Source organism: Podarcis filfolensis (genome assembly GCF_964270895.1).
Source record: "Podarcis filfolensis genome assembly, chromosome: 9".
Lineage (NCBI taxonomy): Eukaryota > Metazoa > Chordata > Lepidosauria > Squamata > Lacertidae > Podarcis > Podarcis filfolensis.
In genome coordinates, this window is record NC_139610.1 from 49,835,321 (window position 1) to 49,849,446 (window position 14,126).

The 14,126-nt window shown below is 40.7% G+C and overlaps 1 long non-coding RNA gene across 1 annotated transcript; it reads left to right on the forward strand.

Annotated features, from left to right (window-relative positions):
• Window positions 1-453: 453 nt before the first annotated feature.
• On the forward strand, window positions 454-13,922 carry LOC310742618. The gene is made up of 3 exons (XR_014538616.1): window positions 454-556; window positions 2,306-2,377; window positions 13,800-13,922. It is a non-coding gene; the product is annotated as an uncharacterized lncRNA (long non-coding RNA).
• The last annotated feature ends 204 nt before the right edge of the window (window positions 13,923-14,126 follow it).

Sequence of the window (14,126 nt, forward strand, 5' to 3'; positions counted from 1 at the left end):
AAAAAGGGAAAGTTGACAGCTATGTTTATTGATTGACGGTCATTTTATATGTGTGTGTGTGTGTAACGGGATCTTGAGAGGGACGCGGGTGATGCTGTGGGTTAAACCACAGAGCCTAGGACTTGCCGATCAGAAGGTCGGCGGTTCGAATCCCCGCGACAGGGTGAGCTCCTATTGTTTGGTCCCTGCTCCTGCCAACCTAGCAGTTCGAAAGCACGTCAAACTGCAAGTAGATAAATAGGTACTGCTCCGCCGGGAAGGTAAACGGTGTTTCCGTGCGCTGCTCTGGTTCACCAGAAGCAGCTTAGTCATGGTGGCCATATGACCCGGAAGCTATACGTTGGCTCCCTCGGCCAATAAAGCGAGATGAGCGCCGCAACCCCAGAGTCAGTCATGACTGGACCTAATGGTCAGGGGTCCCTTTACCTTTACCTTTATGCGTTTTCTGTAGACTGATGGACTGCTGGATGGCTGGCCATGGTGAAGACTAGGACAACATGCCAACTCCATGCAGTGGACCAGACTGGTGCTCTCACATATTCATATTGGCTAAAGGGTATTTTTATCCTATTATGTTAGACCACATTATGTAATCTCATAATAACTCTTCTTATATCACAGCCAAATAAACAAATGTGATAATGATTCGTTGCTGATGCAGCTTTATGGGCAGAAAAGCTGTGATGCAGTGCAGCATCATTCCAAATAGGCAACTGAACTTTAAAACCACAATATCCTTGATGCAATGCAACAGCAATCAGAATCCTGTACATGCTGTACATTACAATCTTATGGAGAGCTTGAACTGTGTCAAACTTTTTTTTAAAAAAAACAAGTAATTATGAACATTTTGAACATTATATTATGAAATATAATTGGGCAAACTTTGCCATAACCAGTGGATTTTCTACCGAAACCATCTGCAAGTCATCCCAGTGACTTAACAAATGACCAAAAAATTTAAAAAAAATTAAAAAATTATCCCCATCTCATTATGGTAACTGCTGGGAGCATTAAGCACTATAATGGTTAGATCTCTCTTGCTTGTGCTATATGCTTCTTCCTAGGAATGTATTTTAATCATGGCCACACCTTTTAAATTAGCTTTAAGAAAGGTTGACTTGCGGGTGTTCCACCTTTATTTTTTTAACACTTAGAGATGTGTTTTCCAAGCATTGTTTCTACCCTAAAATGTTAATGAGGTTCAATATCTCACTTTGCAGGTGCAAATTAAATCCAGTTGCTCTCTGCAATGTCTCCTCTCACAGTATATGTAACTAAGGAAAATTTGAATCTCCATAAATGTGACCATAGTAGCCTCATGCGATGAGATTAAATGCTTGTGCAGTTAGACTCATAAAATATACTTTAATCAAATGGTAGAATTAGATATGCTTAAGTCCATTAAAATCAATTGACTTAAATATACTTAACTCTTGTGCTGGAGTATGGCTTTAGTTATGTCTGCAGTATTCATCTTCAAAATTCCCATCTTGGATAATTTTGAAACAGGGTGAGCAGTGATAGCAGTTAGCAAACTACCATGGGGTTTTGTTGGGAGCTGAGAGAATTTCTCTCCTTAACAATTTTGCTTTAAGTAGGATTTGATTTGATTACATATTCCCGGTCTCTTTGATTAATTGATGTAAATTTGTATAAACATATCTGGTGTAAGAGCTCTGCCATAAAGTAACTTTATCCTTAGAGACATGTAATCATAATATAAATATTATATTACAAATATTGATGTTATAGTCAATGCAGGTATCAGGGTCATTTGCACAACTGTGTATATATTTCTGCTCCTTCCAACAAATCTGTGATATTCATTGAGCAATTTTTTTTGGCAACAATACATGTGCTATGTTATGAAAATTAATAGTTTCAGTCTGTAGTGTTTCCTTCATCTTAAGTTATTCTTCCATGCTGTGCAAGTAAGCTCATATCCTTTGTTTTGTGGGACAAGAGTTTAGGTATTGATTCTCACAGGAGAGCTAAACAGGCAATAGTATCTGGCTAATGTTTGTGAACATATATAATCCACATTAAAATATGGTTTTGAATATAATATATTAATGCATTGGCAGGGCGTAATCACTGTAAAACAATTACAAAATCTCCCATTGGTTTGAAAGCCATCAGGATTTGGTGTAAATGCCAAAAAGAGACAGAAATGACAAATACTAAATATTTAAAAATTAAAAGCAATAGCATCAGAGAATCTTGAGTCAGGGCATTTTTAAACTCATCCTAAGTAAACTTGAATCAATACATTTCTTTTTGCTTTGCATATTTTAAAATCTAGGGAAGCTGATAGAAAACTAATCATGGAAGACCCGTATTAAAATAAGTACATGGTTGCCTTCTCCATGAGCAGGTAAGGAGTTCTCTTGGGGGGGGGGCGGTTGACTGAAGGAATGGGTTTCTGTGCAGACCCAATCAGTGAACTCCAATAAGGCTACATGACCAGTCAAATATGTGCACCAACTAGACAGCAGATAGCCAAATATTTGAAGGCAAAGCTGGAACAGACGCGTTGCATGTGCAAGTTCTTCTATTCAATTCCTGTTTTTAACTCATTGTAACCCACTCTGGCTGGAACCTGCTGGTGAAAAACAGATACCGTAATCATAATACTCATCACCATCTCCAGTTTAGGAGGTTCTCTGATGGCAGAACTGAGAAAGATTTCTTCCTAAAACCTTCAATAGCTGATACCAGAGAACATAAGCAGTGCAGTACTTGGCTAGATAGACCAAGGATCTGAACATGTACATTCACCTGTGTTACCTGCATCACGTAGTTCTGTTGCCTGAGTACATAAGGTGTAAGTAATTTGTAGAGTTGATTGGTGCCTGTTTGTTTCTTACAGAGTGGGGTTGCTAGTGTGGGGCTTACTGGACGTGTAGGGTTGCAGGGGGGCTTTGTTATACATATATGTGTATATACGCATGGGGTTGCATAGGATGTATCCATTAGGTGGCTCCCTCTACAAACATTAAAGTCCTGACAAATTTTCGTTTCATAATTTACAATGCATGCACATCATATCTTTTTGCCAGCAATTGTTTCCAGAAGCTTTAAGGGGGCAGAAGAACTTTAAGAACTTTTGAGCTGTTGCTCAGAACTTCAACCAACCCAGAAAACTTTTCACAGTCTACTATCTCACCTCCCTGCTCACATTTCTCTCACTTTCCACCCATGTGCACGAAGATCTGCCAAATGAGGCAGGCTTTTCTGACATCTAATGTAGAGGATGTGAATATGCCCAGGCTGCCTTAAGGACACGGCCAGCTGGCTATATCCCAGCTTGTGTCTGCCACCACCTCTCCACTCACCTGAATTCCTGAGAAAAAGAAACCCGTACTAAAAGCTCCCCAGTCATCACTAAGGATGGAAGGCCACGTTCATTTCAGTTCTGTTTTTCATTTTTCCAGCCTCAAATTCAGTTCTCCAAATTTCTGCAGCAGCTTGTGAATTGTTATTTTTTAATCCTCATAAAAATTATTCAGCATTTTAGTGTGAATTTCTCTTAATAAACACATTTATTGCTAGCAATTTATCCTAGCATACAAATGTACTTTGTATGATAATTTCACTAATACGTTCATTAATGCACTGCAAAATTTGGATTTATTTGGTTCTCATCTTGCTTCAGAAAGTATGAATTCAGCTTAAATGTGAACTGAATACAACCCTTCCCCTTAAAAAATCTCTAAGTATAGTGTCAAGGGAAGTAATAGTACCATTGTATTCTGCCTTGGCCAGACTCTACATAGAGCAGTGTGTTCGGTTCTCGGCATCACAGTTTGATGATGATGATGATGATGATAATGATAATAATAATAATGTTTCTTCCCCGTCCATCTGACTGGGTTTCCCCAGCCACTCTGGGCGGCTTCCAGCAAAATATAAAAAATAATAAAATGTCAGGCATTAAAAGCTTCCCTGAACTGTGCTGCCTTCAGATGTTTTCTAATAGTTGTGTAATTCTTTATCTCCCTGACATCTGATTGGAGGGCATTCTACAAGGAGGGCGCCACTGCCGAGAAGGATATTGAGAAGTTGGGATGTGTGCGGAAGGTGACCAAGATGATAAATGGGGTGGAAACCAAGCTTTATGATAAATGATTGACGGAGCTGGGTATGTTTAGTCTGGAGAAGAGAATAATAATAGCCATCTTCAAATGGTTGAAGGGCTGTCACATGGATGATGGGGTGAGCTTGTTTTCTGCTGCTCCAGAGGGTAGGACCCAAGCCAATTGATTCAAATTGCAAGAAAGCAGATTCCGACCAAATACTAGGAAGAACTTTCTGACGGTAAGAGCTTTTCAACTGTGGAACAGACTACCTACGTAGGAAGGTGGTAGGCTCTACTTCATTGGACGTTTTAAAGTGGCGGTTGGATGGCCATCTGTCAGGAATTCTTTAGCTGTGATTCCTGCATTGCAGGGAGTTGGGATAACCCTTGGAATCGCCTTCCAACTCCACAATTCTGTGATTCTTCGATTTGGTGTATAGGATAATAATGTACACAGTTTTGGTTACCCCATCTCAAAGAATATATTTTTGATGGACAAAATACAGAACAGAGTGACTAGCAAATCAGATATGCTTGCTCCTAAGTAAGCCCCACAGAGTCAAATGGGCCATACTCGAAAGAGTTCTTAGGACTTTAGGCTGAAATTTATCATTGGGGTGGAGCTTTGTTCATATTTACACAGAAGTATGTTGTACTGCGAGTCTCCTCCCAGATCAATATACCTAGGATTGTAGACTTAGGTTCTTATCCATACCTTTCCTTCTGTTTCTCCAAAAATGGTCATACTTTCTAGTTTCTTTTGATTAATATACAGAACAATTCTTTGGATACCTTTGAGGTTCGCCCCCTCTCTTGCCAGAAACTACTCTGAAGCTACAGACAGCTGAAGTGATTACCCTGCAGCTGCAGAGTTATATAAGTTCAACCCCATAAATTTGATGCTGCTTTAATAAGCAAGGATTTGGACCTGTCATTCAGCAGAGAATATTGAGGGTGGCTGCATTTCTTTTGGGGAGAAAAGAGAAGTTTGCTCTTTGCATGCAGTACATTAATAAGAAATTCTACTCTTTATATTAGATCTGTTCAAATCATGTAAATCCAAATTAGTAAATCTGTTAAAACAAACAGGTGAACAGATCAGGTTTCACTTGGCGCCCAAAATGACAGCACCAAGCAAATTTGCCATGGGAAGGAAGTTCACAAATGTGTGCCCCCACATAAAAAAACTCTTCGGTAGCCTGCCATCTGAAGGCAGTAGGATCTCTTTTAAGGACTTACTGGAGGAGATTTTTAGAATAGCATTGCTACTATTCATTACCACCATTGGTAGTACTTTGTCCTCTATTTAAGGCCTAAGATAACAAGAATGGTGAGTTTATGCTTTCTGGAGCAATATTTTTGTCTGCCTGTCTATATTTTATTCTATTTTAGCCATCATTAAACCAATTTGCAATTTCAATGTGAGTTGGACTTGCATTCTGCTTTGACTAGAGCTATGGCACTAATGGGCTACTCACAAGATTTTCTGAACCAGTAAACAAGTGCTTAGGATGAGATGCATTGAATGCTTCTAAAGCTGAGGAAGTAGAAAGGAAATCCACGGTGTTCATTTTTATTATTCTGAAATAGAAGGTTAAGGAAGTATGATGTGCTCTTCAAAAGTGTGACTTTGGTACTGTGTGAAATAAATCATCATTAGCAGTTTGGTGCCAATTAACAAAGGAAATGAGTTGTGAGGACATGCTGGTACTTGGCACTTTAGGGGAGAATTAATTACAAGTGCTTAGAACACCTCTGACCCATACTAGCAAAAAGTTTCAAACTATGGTTAATATGTGCAGAGGTGGACAATCTTTTTGTTGTTGTTGAGGAACACTATCCCTCAGGAGTAATTTGACAGGGGCAAGTTACCTACAGTGAGCAGGGCTGGAGTCAAATGAGCAGGGCTGCCAACAAAACTTGGGAGGGAGTTAAGAGAAATGGGCCCTTTTCTATCTCTTTATTCACTTCCTCTCTCCCTTTCTGCCATCTCCTTTTCCTCCTCTTCACCATGAAATTGTGCCAAGAGGACTTCATGGAATTCGGCTGAGACCACAGGTTGGCTGCCTCAGCTTTCCAAGAACTTGATGAAATGTTAAAATGTTGTCTTTTACTCCAATATATGCAAATGATGTTCTTCAAAGTTATTTTCCCATAATCGTCTAGTCTCACCCATTACCCATTACTGGGCTGCTACCTGACCTAAGATAGGTTGCAGTGGCACTACAACCACCAAAGCATAGTAAAGTCCCCAAACAGCCTAGGCTGAAGACCACCAAAACTGAATTAGTCCCTGTTATGTACTGTTCTCACCCTGGGCCAGCAGGGGGACACTGTAGATAGTTTTCACTCAGGTCCACATATGCAAAGAAGGAATTGAAAGTGACGTTCAGTGATTGGATAGTTACAGAAAGTTGTTACTGTTGCTTTGTAGTTGAGCTCTATATAAGCAGGTTGGCTGAATCCTTCAGCCCAGTTCTGTTCTGGCCTGTGAATAAACAAGAGCTGTCTGAAGAATCGCTGTGTCGTCTGATATGTTCACCCACAACCTAACAGTCCCAATTCTAGGACAATGACTACTGTTGTTATGGGTTCCTTTGCTTTAAGCTTTCTTCTACATATTGTTAGCAGCCTCGGGCCAGGAAAAAATAATTGTACCCTAGAGATACTGCCACGTTATGCTGGGTGTGGTGCTTGCCTCTGGTGAGTAATTTCTAACATCCTTTGCAATTTAACAACTCAGCTGCTATGAGTGGAATTATCCATTATGAGGTAAACGTAAGTGCTTTGTAAAGTTAATGCAGAGCGTTCAACAATATGCCTTGCTTACCATAATGGAGTGAATTCAGGAACACCAAGCCTTCCATGTCACGTGTGAAACACATGATGCACAAGGCTCGGGAAATGGTTGAAATCTGGATTATATGGATTTCTTCTAGCTTGATGGCAATTGGGTTGTGAAAGAGCATATTTGTAAAATCCAGAGGCTGAGGATTCAGATTGTTTAGGTTTTTCATTTTGTTTTGTTTTCTTCCACATCAAAGGACTGCCTTCCTTTATTTGTTGAGGACTTATGGAGATTACTGGGGAAAGCAAGCCTGTATTCAATTCTAATAATTTTGCAGGGTAAAAGAAAGAGAAAATGCATGGATCCGTGGCATTTTGCGGGAAGGTTTATATTAGAAGATACTTCATCTCCTGATGATTGTTTTCTTCTTGTAAACGGAGACATGGACCACCCAGTCTATCTCTCAATTAATCCACTGGCATGTTTTTGTGTATATAGCTGTCGGTAGGTCTCCTTACAAATTATATAAACTCACCTCTCATAAATGACCAAAAGTGGTTATAATTGAAGTTCACAAGGTGTTTTTCTTCATAGAGTATTCCACATCAGAACATAGCAAAATAAATCAAGTTTAGTTCTTTGGGTGTCTGAATACAGGAAATTAACTACAAAATGGTTTCACTTGATGTTACTGGAACATCGGTCATAAGGTGATATACCCTTATGTAAGACACTTGTAGTTATATTACAACACTAAAGAAAGTGCACGGTTTTACATAGAACCCGAACCTGTTTAAAAGAAGTGCAGACCTTATGGCATTCATATTTATGCAGTTACAAATCCTCAAAAAATGCATTCAGATATATAGATATATATTTACATATATGCACATGTATAGTTGACATGGGGATGGCTATTTTTTATTCCCCTCCTTTTATTGATGTCAATGAAAGGGAAATCCTTTTCACCAGGAAGGGCTCACAAGTTGTGCTGTCAGCAGGGCTGTGGACTGAAGGGCTATTGGGTACAACATGCATTTGCATCTCTCTTATGCTGCACACATTCCTTTGCCATGCCAGTCAAATGGGTGGCTAGAGGAGTATACATGCTGTGGCACATATTGTCAGGTGGTAGGGCCAGTTCATGCACCCTCCAGCTCTCCTCCTACATTTCTTTCACCATGTGTATAGGTGGGAGGGTTGCCTGAACCCATGCGGTCTGTGGTGGTTCAAATCTACACAGTGAGTTCTCCTGGGTAACAGACCCTACAGGCTTTTGACATTATAGATCAGGCAATGTTTCCCACGCACCCCTTGCCCAAGGTCTGCCAGGCCCTCTGCCCAACTTTTAACATGTTACAGGACACAATATATTTGTTGAAAGTGAGACTGAAATAATAGCACAGCCTTTTTACAAAACCAAATTCTTCTATATTGGAGGCTCCAATGTTTGCATCATACACGGGCCTCAATCTTAGAAGACTGCTGCTAGCTAATCTAGTTAAAAGGGAAACCATTCCTGCCCCTGTAATTGACAAAGTTAGAAGTCTATGCCTGCCTAACATAATTAGAAAGGGAAATGGCTTTATTTATAATTGACGAAGGCTGCGATTCATTATATAGTTATATGAGCATGAGGTTTAAGCATGCATAATTGTGCTCTGGCCTGCAGCCAAGCATATTATATTTCTGTTCCAGGCATATTCAAGTGTCTGTGCAAGCGCTTTGTAAAGAGACTAAGATTAATTTTCAGTTCATCTTTTTACAGGGATATTAGTATTAGAAACATTCCCATAGAATCAGCTTTGTTTAAACTGGAAATAAGAGTAGTGTTAAAAGGTTGTCTCTGAAGTCCATAATTAAAATACATATTTATATTAAAAGTATGGGTTCTCTATTATGAGCTGTAACAACCAATGGTCTGGTTCACATGTAGTGCTCAGCCAAACCTTGGTTTATCATGAACAAGCAAACAAGTGGGCTCCCAGAGAGGAGACTGCTGCTGTGCTATGTGGTTGTCCAAATCTGGCCTCGTGGGTTTAACTCAGGCATAGGCAAACTCGGCCCTCCAGATGTTTTGGGACTGCAACTCCCATCATCCCTAGCTAACAGGACCAGGGGTCAGGGATGTTGGGAGTTGTCCCAAAACATCTGGAGGGCCGAGTTTGCCTATGCCTGGTTTAACTCTCTCAGACAAAACAAAGCTGGGGTCAGCAAACTTTTTCAGCAGGGGACCAGTCCACTGACCCTCAGACCTTGTGGGGGGTGGACTATAGTTTTTTTTTGGGGGGGGAATGAACAAATTCCTATGCCCCACAAAGAAGACAGAGATGCATTTTAAATAAAAGGACACATTCTACCCATGTAAAAACACCAGGCAGGCCCCACAAATAACCCAGAGATGCATTTTAAATAAAAGGACACATTCTACTCATGTAAAAACACCAGGCAAGCCCCACAAATAACCCAGAGATGCATTTTAAATAAAAGGACACATTCTACTCATGTAAAAACACGCTGATTCCCGGACCATCCATGGGCTGGATTTAGAAGGCGATTGGGCCAAATCCGGCCCCCGGGCCTTAGTTTGCCTACCCATGCTGTATACCTTGGTTAGCTCATGGTTTGTCTGGAGATTGCTAAACCACGGCTTAGCAAAGCACAGCAGCCACAGAGGAGCAGAATATGTTAAAAAATGCCTAAGTATGTAACTAACTGTATTATAATGATGATTGAGCAAGTGATAGTTAGAGAAGAAAATGTGGTTTCTAGCTTACCTTCTAAAATCAAATACATCCATAAGGAATTACAATTAAAGTTAGCTGCTCTTCTTCTTAGTGCTATACATACAAACCATATGCCTCTTCCTGTACTATTGTATTTGGACAATTGCTTCAAGTGATGGTGTTTTGTATGAATTGCTGTGCACTAAGGTCAAATAAAATATATTAACAGTTCTTTACCAAATATACATAATCGTGAGGCCATATCAGTATATTGTCCTGTCCCAGAATAAACATCTGTTGGTGTGAATATTTGCAGTAGCTTTTGTAGTTGGAAATATCATCAAAGCATCTGTGTGCTTTTTATCTGAACAAATGTTTGAGAATATTTTCCATGGCCTTTGTCCAGCTCTAATTAAAATTAAAATTAATATGAGTATGGATGAAACATACCGAAGTAAAATTGTGGGGAACTCAACAGTTAGAATCTTCCTGCTGTGTTGCTTCGATACTGTGCTGCACACTTGATGTTCCTGATAAAGGACCATATGGATTATAGCAGTAGGAAGCCCAGTTGTGTAGTGCTGATTCTCAATTTTTTTTTCTAATCACATAGCATTCCAGTCTGAACATGTTTTCAGCTTGTTTATTTTAATTAATGCTCTTTTTTTCAGAATTAACGTGCCATCCCTACAATGATGGCTGTTGCAATTCTCTGCTTTAATGCTGGTACAACTTTCTGTAAACAGGAGGCAACAGTTTGCCATGTAAGATTCGTACTAGAGAAATGGCCATTTATAAATTCTCTTCAAAGGAAGATCGCTAGACAGACAGATTTGCATTCCATGACTACAGCTCTCCTTTCACTCAAGCAGCAACAACACTGGATGCCTCCCCGTGACTGGCTTGTCCTATGGTAGTGAAGCTCACTCGGATGGGCTAAAGAATGTAAGATAAACCTGGCTGAGTAAGGTTACCAGATTTTTTTCAATGAATCCGGGGACACTTTAAATAAATAAGCCAGAGTAAGGTTACCAGATTTTTTTCAATGAAACAAATAAATAAATAAACAAACAAATAAATAATACATGTTTGGGACGATGCTGCAGCAATGGCGGTGGCAGAGGGGCGGCCGCCGCCTTGACCTCAACCGCCATGTTTCCCCTTCCTCCGAGGCTTCTATCTGCTTTCTCCATGAGCCTGGGCAGCCCCTGAGTTGTTGGTTCTTCAGTGGTGGTGGTGGGGAAGCGGTGTGCGGTGGGTCAAGCATGGAAGGCGGAGAAGGAGGGCCGAGAGCGGCAGTGGTGAGGCCCAGGCAGCACGATGCCTCCCTTCCCATCGGAGCAGCCCCATCCCATTCCTACTTGCGTGCAAGCAGGAGGGGGCAGGGATCCCTCAGCTGGGAAGCGAGGTTTCCCATTGCCTAACTGAGAGATCCCTGCCCCCTCCTGCTTGCACACAAGCTCTGATAGGCAGCTGGAAGCCTCTCTTCACAGCTGAGAGATCCCTGCCCTGCTCCTGCTTGCACGCAAGTAGGAGTTGGGTGGCTGCTCCGATAGGCAGCATGAAGCCTCCCTTCACAGCTTAGTTGCTGGGGTCAAGGAAGGTGGAGGCAGCCCGGAAGCTGCATCTTAGAGCCCCTGCACCACCATCATAATGGGACTTCCGAGCAGCTCCTGAAGCCAGCCAGAGCCAACTGCTCCAGGGTGCTGAGACTGCCGCTGCTGTGTTTCCCGGGGACATTAGATGAAATCCAGGGACATTCCGGGGATGGAATTTGTCCAGGGACTTATTTGCAAATCCAGGGACTGTCCCCGGGAAACGGGGACGTCTGGTAACCCTAAGCCAGAGGCCCATCTAGTCCAGCATCATGTTCTCTCTTTTTCAGTGGCATTCATCTGTCTTGAGAAACATTGGAGTGTGCCTCTGGGGGTGAAGTCAAACCGCTGCATTAGCATCACCTCTCTGGGACACAAGCCCTAGCAGTATATATAGTGGTCTTGGGCTGCCCAGATGACAAGTCTCTCAGCCTCACTGATGTGCTCCAAAGGAAACAGTGCAATGCATTTGGCACCAGTTTGGCTGCAGAAGATCCATCAGCTACCCTCATCTGGTTTAGCCGGCCAGTCAAGGCCATTTCCTGGGGTGTGGCTGCTGCTACATGTTGACAGCTTCTAGGAGCCACAGATGAGCTGAGTGCAGGGTGGACAAGCTACCCCAGAAGGAGCATGACATGTCCCCCACCAGAGGTATTGCCCCTCCTCTAACATCCCATACACCCTAGCATAGTGGCAAAGTAGAAGCCTATGGGAAGTCCACAAGCAGGACTTCGGTGCAATAGCATTCTTTCCACTTGCAATACCCAGCAATAAGTATTCAGCGAGGTGTACTGCCAGACCTTATCAAAATCAGCTGGAAATTATTATTAAATTCTTTTATCCAGGAAGAGCCAAATACTAATGATTTTCAAAGCTGGAGAATTCTCTAGCAAACTGTTAGACACCATCTGGTTTCTATTTTGGATTTGAAATTGTTTTCATATATGTAATTAGCTGTCATTATATACATAATTGCTTTAACTATTTTTATACAAGAGATGGGGAGACTTTGAGTCTATAATTGATCTACTGGGTGGACAAGAGAAATAAACACTTTTTGACACTAACAAATGAGAGGAGAAAATTCTTAAGAAAGAATGATATGTCCTGCCATGGAGACAGGAATTCAGAATTCTAGGTTTGTTTTATGCTTTCACTCATTTAGGGTTTATGTAATTTGATTCAGGTTGTCATTGTACTTTGTTGCATTTTAATATTTGTTTGAAAAGGAACAATTTTCCCTCTTTAACGGAGCATGCTGTGATTTGCCAGGCAAATCCAGCATTTCAAGCTTGTTTATGTTGTAGTTTATTTGAGTCTGAGTTAAATGTCTCTTGATGTTACTTTGTGTTACTTTCATTCTGTTAAACCTTTGTTTTATAATGGTCTGATGATTAAATGCAAATAAACAAATTTGAATCTGTTCGTATTTTCAGATCATAGAATTGTAAAGTTGGAAGGGACCATAAGGGTCATCTAGTCCAACTCCTTGCAATGAACATTTAAAAATATATTCAGTAGTTTCCAAAACAATTTTGTGACATTTGCACTTTCTCAGCTCCTTTGCTGCTGTTATGTTCAATATAGGCTTCCTGAAAGAAGACTACACAGGCTTAATTGCCCAGCCAGAAGCTCCCAAGATGGCAGGGTCTAGAGTATGAACTTTAGCAACTTCAATTTGTTCCTAAGTCTCCGTGCTTCCTAGATACTCTTGCTGTTTACTGTGGACAGCTTTTTGGGGGGACAGTATTTGAGTCACCCTAAGTCTGTGATCCGAGTTACATAGGATTGCACTACTGCAAAGGGTGGCAGGGTTGTATGCACTTAAATCTTTGATATAACCAAATTTATAGAGGGAGAGTTGTTCCAAATTACATGAAGAAACCTTTCAATCTTCTTGAAGTTTGTGAATATATATGTATGTATGTATATGTGTGTGTGTGTATTTGTGTGTGTGTGTCCGTATTTGTGTGTGTGTGCCCGTGTCCAGAATTAATCAAATGCCCCATACCTTAGAGAAACAGGTCAGCTTCTTCTTTTCCCCCTATGGCCTAAATCTTTTTTCACATGCATTTTTTCCACTTCTTTCTTCTGCTTGTACCTTAACAAAGCACTTTAGTTCCGCTTTGTAAGCTTCATGCCAATTAGTGAGGTGTAACACCTTTCCCTGGGAGATTTCCTGGACATCATGGCCAATGCATGAAAAAACTGAATGTGTAAATTTACCTTCTCATGAGTTCAATCTATTTTAGGGGCGATGGGGATTGTTGTTTATGTTGCCTGTCCCTGCACATTAATCTTCCTCAACGATAGATGTTTATCCTTTTCATAACCCTGTTGTGTGTGCTTTAAAATATCTTTGTATGGTCCTGCTTGAGCCACTGGACAACTTTTAACTGAATCCATAATTTCCATGTCACTGGCAATACTTTTTTGATTTATCATCATTTTCTTCAAAAGTAATTGTTTAATGACCACAGTTCCTTTCATTTGAATGAATGCAGTGATGGGCAAAGTCTTTATCTTAATAATCCAAGTGACAAAATGTGGGTGGATTATGTCTCCCCATCACCATCACTACTGGTTTCTTTCTCATTGCCTTCTTGTAGGTCTGCAGTGGTAATTTTCCAGCACCCTTAAGAAGTTCCCAAAGTCGAACACAAACAAATTGCTGTCAACCTGGTACACCTTCCCTGATGTCAATGATTAAGAAAGATATTCAAGAGGTGTTTTTTTTTATAAAAAGAGAATTCGGTTCAGTTATCATTGTTCAGGAGACAGAAATAAAACAGCCTTCCTGTTTAGAAGAACTCTTTGTCATGAACTCGTAACAAGATGAACAACATAGAATAACACTGAGCTTCCAAAGACTACAACATGGAAGCAGTTCAAAGCACATTCCTTTACTATCCAAAAGAAAACAAGATTTCAAAATA